The sequence below is a fragment of the Jaculus jaculus genome, chromosome 10 (assembly GCF_020740685.1).
Source record: "Jaculus jaculus isolate mJacJac1 chromosome 10, mJacJac1.mat.Y.cur, whole genome shotgun sequence".
Lineage (NCBI taxonomy): Eukaryota > Metazoa > Chordata > Mammalia > Rodentia > Dipodidae > Jaculus > Jaculus jaculus.
In genome coordinates, this window is record NC_059111.1 from 63161610 (window position 1) to 63168020 (window position 6411).

Genomic DNA, 6411 nt, shown 5'->3' on the forward strand with positions numbered 1-6411 from the left:
AACAGAAGAATATGGCATGGAAAGAAATGAAAGTCTGGGGCAGGAGACAGTAGTCCTCTGAAGCTGCAACTGCTTAATAAATTACCATCATTGAGATTAGATGACCTGTTCTTCATTGGAAGAGTAGGAAGAATATGGACTTCTGAGTGGAGGGAGCCTGTGGGGAAAATGCTGACGGCACTTTTCTGCTCTAAGGCATTTTTCTGCTTTTCATGTTAGTTTTTCTCCTCACTAGATTAACAATTTGGGAGCCAATCCCACCTGGCACTGGTTTTGGAAGTACAGCAAATGCAGGAAAAAGAGGGTCACTTTTATTTGACATATGACTCTTCTGGAAAGAGCCACTAGTGATTAAAGGCATGATTGTTGGAGTCCTTACAGCCTTTGAAGCCATGGAATGAAACCATGGGTTTCAGTGGAGATCCAAAATTTCAGAAATTCCCAGGACTAAAGAGTGGTCATGAAAGAGGGTTACCGGCTTGAGATAGAGTTTTCCCAAGCTACAGGGGCAGAATGGAATACCAGATATGTCTTTACTGGTTTCAGAGCTATAGGATTTTATATTTGCCCTTCTTGTTTTAGACCTTGCTTTGGTTGAATCTTTCCTTGTGTGGTAGTTTGAATTTGTAGCAGACAGCTTCTGGTTCACTGAAATGAACTTCCAGACCAGGCACAGTTATGGAGGAAAGGATTTATCAAAGCTTATAGATCCAGGGGAAGTTCCATAAAGGCAGAAGAAGCTGGCCTGCCTTCACAGGACCAAGTGGAGAGAAAGAAGTACAAACTCAAAGGTCAAAAGCCACAACACACTTCAGGAACTCCAGCTAGGCACACTTTTCATATCTTTAGATTGAAATCTAAAACCCACTACCACAACTTAAGATCTATCCAGTGACATTGCCTCCAGCCAGGTAGCCAGCAGATGCAAACTACAAACAACTGAATATATTGGGGGCCATCTATTCTATTCAAACCAGCACAGAATTATGCCCCAAATAAACTTAGTAGTTTTATTAGAGCTTCTTGGATTTCTAGCTACCTGGTTGGAGGAAGTGTCAGTGTGGGTGGACCCTAAGGTCCAGCCCCAAGGCAAGTTGAATTCCAACCTAAAATGTACAGAGTGTCTGAGTTCTGCTGGAGTATCTAAGTATTCTTGCTTATGGTATCCATGCGGTTTATCTCTCGGCTTAGATCTGTGAAAATAGGCCAGCTTCATCTGCCAGTATGGAACTTCCCCTGAATCTATAAGCATCAAATAAATCCCATTTTATGTCCCATAAACTATGTTTAGTCTGGAAGGTCATCACAGCCCCTGAGGCTTTCTACTACATAATTGGTACCATGAGTGGTATAGAGTTCTGAGATGCATCTGACTGTGTGGATTTGGTCTTTTGGAACTTATGTGCTAGAGGAATGGGAAACCTGGTTCCCTCTACTTGAAGACACCTTCTGGAGCAGTAAGCTAAGTATTATGGACTATTTTGATGAGAGTTTGAAAATGCTAAGTGCAGAGAGAATTGTATTTGGAGGCTTGGCTTATGACATTTCTAAAGGGAAGAAAAAATTGCAGAAAACTTTGCTGGAGTTGGGCTATTGACATAAGGGCTGGCTGTGTTCTGCAACCTAGAGCGTTTGATCAGAGTTAAATTTGTAATGTACAGATGTGCTTGCTAGAGATACATGACTGAGAGATTTAAGATCTTAAGTTGGAAAAACTCAAGCAAATTTAAAATTATTGGCACAGAGACTGCAATGATGAATCTGCTATTGTCAAGTACATTAGCATTTGGAAGGAATATGACCCAACTACTTTACAGTGAAGCAATGGAAATGATGCCTAAGGAAAGTATATTATAGACATGTGAACTCTTTTGGAAAAGAAACCTGCTCTTCAAAGTCACTGATTTATTTTTTCCCTGACTTAAGAATATGGCTGTATCCTGATATTAGTTTCAGAAGCATGGAAAATGCATAGAATGGTCATGAAGTGCACACATTCCCAGGGGCTGTTGCAGAGACAATGCATATAGGCAGAGTATGAAGACCCTAAGGCTGATGAGCCATTAGAAGATGGACCATGGTTTGAATGAGGACCCAAGGATATATTGGATATACCTAGCCTGTGTAAGATCTATCATGGATCATGCTATTGGCCTGGGGTAGAAGTTTTCCTTGGCTACTCATCCTATCTGGAGGGGCAGAATTGGAAAATCTAGAGACTATCAGTCACTGGTTATGATATCGGACTTGAATTACAGGTGTTTGATGTTTGCTTGATGGTTATTGATTTTGCATTGTTCCAATCTCTCCTATGGTTTCTAGCAGCCAAAAATGCTTACTTTGTGCCTTTATATGTTGAAGATATATAACTTGTCTTGATTTTTTTTTTTTTTTTTTTTAGTTTTGGTTTTTTGATGTAGGGTCTCACTCTGGTGCAGGCTGACCTGGAATTAACTCTGTCATCTCAGGGTAGCCTTGAACTCATGGCGATCCTCCTACCTCTGCCTCCTGAGTTCTGGGATTAAAGGCATGCACCACCACACCTGGCTCACTTGTCTTGATTTTATAGGACTCACTGCTAATAGACTATCTTGAGTCTCAGATGAGACTTGAGACTTAAAGATTATCTTAAGTGGGTAAAGACCGGGGACTTTTGAAGTTGGACTGAATATAATTTACCATATGAAATGGTTATAAATCTGTTGGGGGCTAGGGAAAGAATGTGGTACTTTGAATAAATGTCTCCCAATAAATTTAAGAGTTTTATTAAATCTTCCAGGATTTCTAGCTATGTGGCTGGAGGAAGTGTCAGTGTGGGTGGACCCTAAGGTCCAGCCCTAAGGCATATTTGAATTCCAACCTAAAATGTACAAAGTGCTTGAGTTCTGCTAGACTACCTGAGTATGATTGCTTATGGTATCCATGTGGTTTACCTCTCTGCATAGATCTGTGAAAATAGGCCAGCTTCATCTGCCAGTATGGAACTTCCCCTGGATCTGTAAGCTTCAAATAAATCCCTTCTTCCTCCCCTAAACTATGTCTGGTCTGGGGGTTCATCCCAACACCTGAGACTGTCTACTCTACCTTTCAATGCTTTCTTTATTCAGTGGAAGTTTTACTCTGTGCCATTGTGTATTTGTAACTTGAATTTTGGACTTACAAGCTCACAATTAAAAGATTTTGGGTTATGGGGGGTGTTTTAACAGTATTGGGATTTACCAAAACTATGGGAACTTTTAAAGTTGGACTGAATGCATTTTTACATCATGAAATGGCCATGAGTTTATGGAGTACAGGTATGCAATGTGGTGATTTGAATAAGATGTTCTCCATAAACCCATGTGTTGTGAATGACTAGTCCCCAGCTGGAAGCAATTTGGGAGGTGGAGGCTTGCTGGAGGAGATGTGGTTTTGGATGTGAGCTTAGGGGTGTTATAGCCAGCTCCTCTTTGCTAGAGTTAAGCTCACTTTCCTGCTGCTTTTTCCCATTTTCTGTAGCAAGGAAATTATGTTCAGCCCCTTCTTGTTCCATGCTTTTCCCTTTCATCATGAAGCTTCCCCTCCTGACAGTAAACCAAGTAAACATTTTTCTTCCATCGATGTTCTTGGTATTCCCTTCTTATCCTGATCTCAAAATAAAATCTAATCTGTCAGTCAAATCAAAATAGTCAGAGCCATTTTGACTCTTTCCTTTGTTTTCATCAGCATCTGGTCTGTCAACATATCCTGTTCAGTACACCTTCAAAATATATGTAGATTCTTACCACCTACCCTCACCTCAACTTCTCTCTGGCTTTAGTCACAATCACTTCTCACCTCAATTACTGAAAATGCCTGTTACTTGCTTCTAATCTTGGCTTCCTACAATCTAGTCGCCAAAATAGCTGATATAGACTCTGCTAAAATATATGACCAATAATTTTACCCTATTACTGAAACATTCCAATATTCCCTCAGTCACTCAGAGAAAAGCCATGTCTTTATAGAAGCCTTACAAGTCCTGTATGGGTGCTGATTTCATCCTCTACTCCTTGCCATGTTTATGGGGCTCCTCACACTCAAACTGCCATTAACGTCTTTGAACTTGATGTGGTCTGTTCTGGAATAACTCTCCCTTAGAAACCTGTAAATCTCTTGTGTCTATCAGGTCTTCCATCAAGGAGCGTTGACTCATAGAAGTCTCTCTGACCACCTTCTATAATAGAAACAGGTCTGTGGTTTTATTTTATATTTTTAATTAAGAAATACTTTGTATGGATACATCATGTGTTAGTACTATCTATTCCCTCCCTCCTTTCCCCATTCTGCTGAGGGTCCTACTCAGTGGGGTTGCTAGTATTCCCCATGGGGTTGTGGGTTATGCATTATGAAAGAAACAGTCAGTTACTGGAGGGGGAAATGCCTCTGGATATGATGTCCAAACCTGTGGCTCTTACAATCTTTCTGTCCCCTCTTCTGCAAAATTCACTGAGCTGTGGTGGGTGTGTTTTAAGTCTACTTCAGTGATAAGCAATCAGTAGCCTATAGATTTCTGCTTTGGTATGTATTGACTATCCTCAGCATCTTACTCTTTCACCCTGATGTTGATTTTCAGACTCACCATGGAAGCAGCACTCTTTGTCCTCTCCCAGTTCCTCTGTAGTTTCACATGGGCCTTGGTTAAAGGGTGATGTGTGGTTTATCTCCTTAGGTCTCTCTACCTTCTGAAAACAGATTCTCTAATGGAGAATGACATCAGCATAAGTGGGATAAGCATTCTTAATTGAGTGAGATTTTGATGGATGTAGCCCCTCTTAACTAATGGCTAGAGGGAACACGTCATTGGAGACCATAATCTTGGTCTCTATAAGCTTGTGATCTGGTTTCTTGGTTTCAGCTTTGGGGTTCTTTCCTGCGCAGATCTGCTTAGCCAATCAGTAGGCCATTGGGTGCACACAAGCACTGTGTGCCACCATTGCACTGGTGTATGCATCTTGTCAATCTGGTTGCTTCTGAGTAGCTTAGACCCCTGATTGCTCAGAATGTTGTCGGAAACTTTCCCCAGTAGCAATTTTTTTTTTTTTTTTTTTCCAGCACCAGATGGGCTAACTATCTGGGGACTGGCTCTCTTCTGAATTCCAGCCAGGTCTCTCTGTTCTATGTTGGCAGCTTATGGTACAGTAGGGTCTTACCTTTTACCTCAGGTGGGTCATCAAGTGCTTTGACAGAAGTCTAACTTGTTTTGGGGACCTCATAATCTCTTCAGTCAACAGCTTAATGTGGGTAGCAACCAATTTCTGGTACTGGGAGTTACAGGCTAAAGCCTAATGTTTTAAGGTTAGGCTTCATCCCACCAACTTCTGGGCCCTTCTTTCTGGACAACAACCCCACCCCCCCCACACACACACACCAAATACCTGTTGGAGGTTAAATCTTTTAGTTGGTCTTGGAGGAGAAAGTTTTCTATGGTACTAATTTATTGTGGGTTTATTTTTGCCTTTATTTCCTGCCATGCTCCCCTTCCCCTCTCCCCAACCCTTCCATCCCTGTTGTCTGGGTCTCTAGTTGTCTGTCTGGTAGGCCAGAAACTCAAGCCATTCTATGTCCAGAACCAAGATGAATGAGAACATGCAGCATTTGTCTGTCTGTGATTGTGTGTGTTTGTTAAGTGTGATCAGTTCCAAGTCTATTTTCCTACAAATTTCATTCTATCATTTTTTTTTTCTTCCTGCTGAGTAGAATTCCACTGTGTAAATGTACCACAACTTCATTATCCACTTGTCTGGTGATGGGCAACTGGTTAAGCCAGCAACCTTGTTTTAATGTTTCTTGCTGGAAGCTGCCAGCTGTCCTGCAATAATGTCCAGATCTCTCTGTCCCTGAGGTGTCAGCTTGCAGTCCCCATCTGGTCCTTTTCCAGAGCATGGAGGACCAAATGGGCCACACTATTGGAGGCTGGACTGAGTGGCTGAGCATGACTCCTTTCCTCTGACATCCTCTACAGTTCTTGGACTTGGAGCTGACCCCACCACCACCCTGGAGGTACAAGTGTCCTGCTGCGGATGCAGCTCACTTATAGAAACAATTCTCATCATAGAGAGCATACTCACTTGACTGTGTCCACTCATTTGGGAACTTTTAGCTTCCTGGACTTGTTGGAAAAGGCTGCCAGAGCTCTGACAAACTCCAGCTGGTTTATGCATTTTACAGTAACTCCAGGCATTGTGTGGCCTCTGTGCTGCCAGCCAGGGAAAAGGGTTTCCTGTCTTTAATTTTATTCTTTTACTAACTTATTTTTGTCCTTACCTGTAATTTAGTTAAATGTGGTGTAATTTGGTTTTGAATATTATTATTTATCTACTTCAATAGAATGTAAATTCCCAGAGGGTAAAGTTTTATCTATGTTTTTCTGTCCTATAGATTTAATTATCT

General features: G+C 41.5%; 1 pseudogene; it reads right to left on the reverse strand.

Annotated features, from left to right (window-relative positions):
• Positions 1–5798: 5798 nt before the first annotated feature.
• LOC101608696 lies at positions 5799–6202 on the reverse strand (annotated as a pseudogene).
• Between the last annotated feature and the right edge of the window lie 209 nt (positions 6203–6411).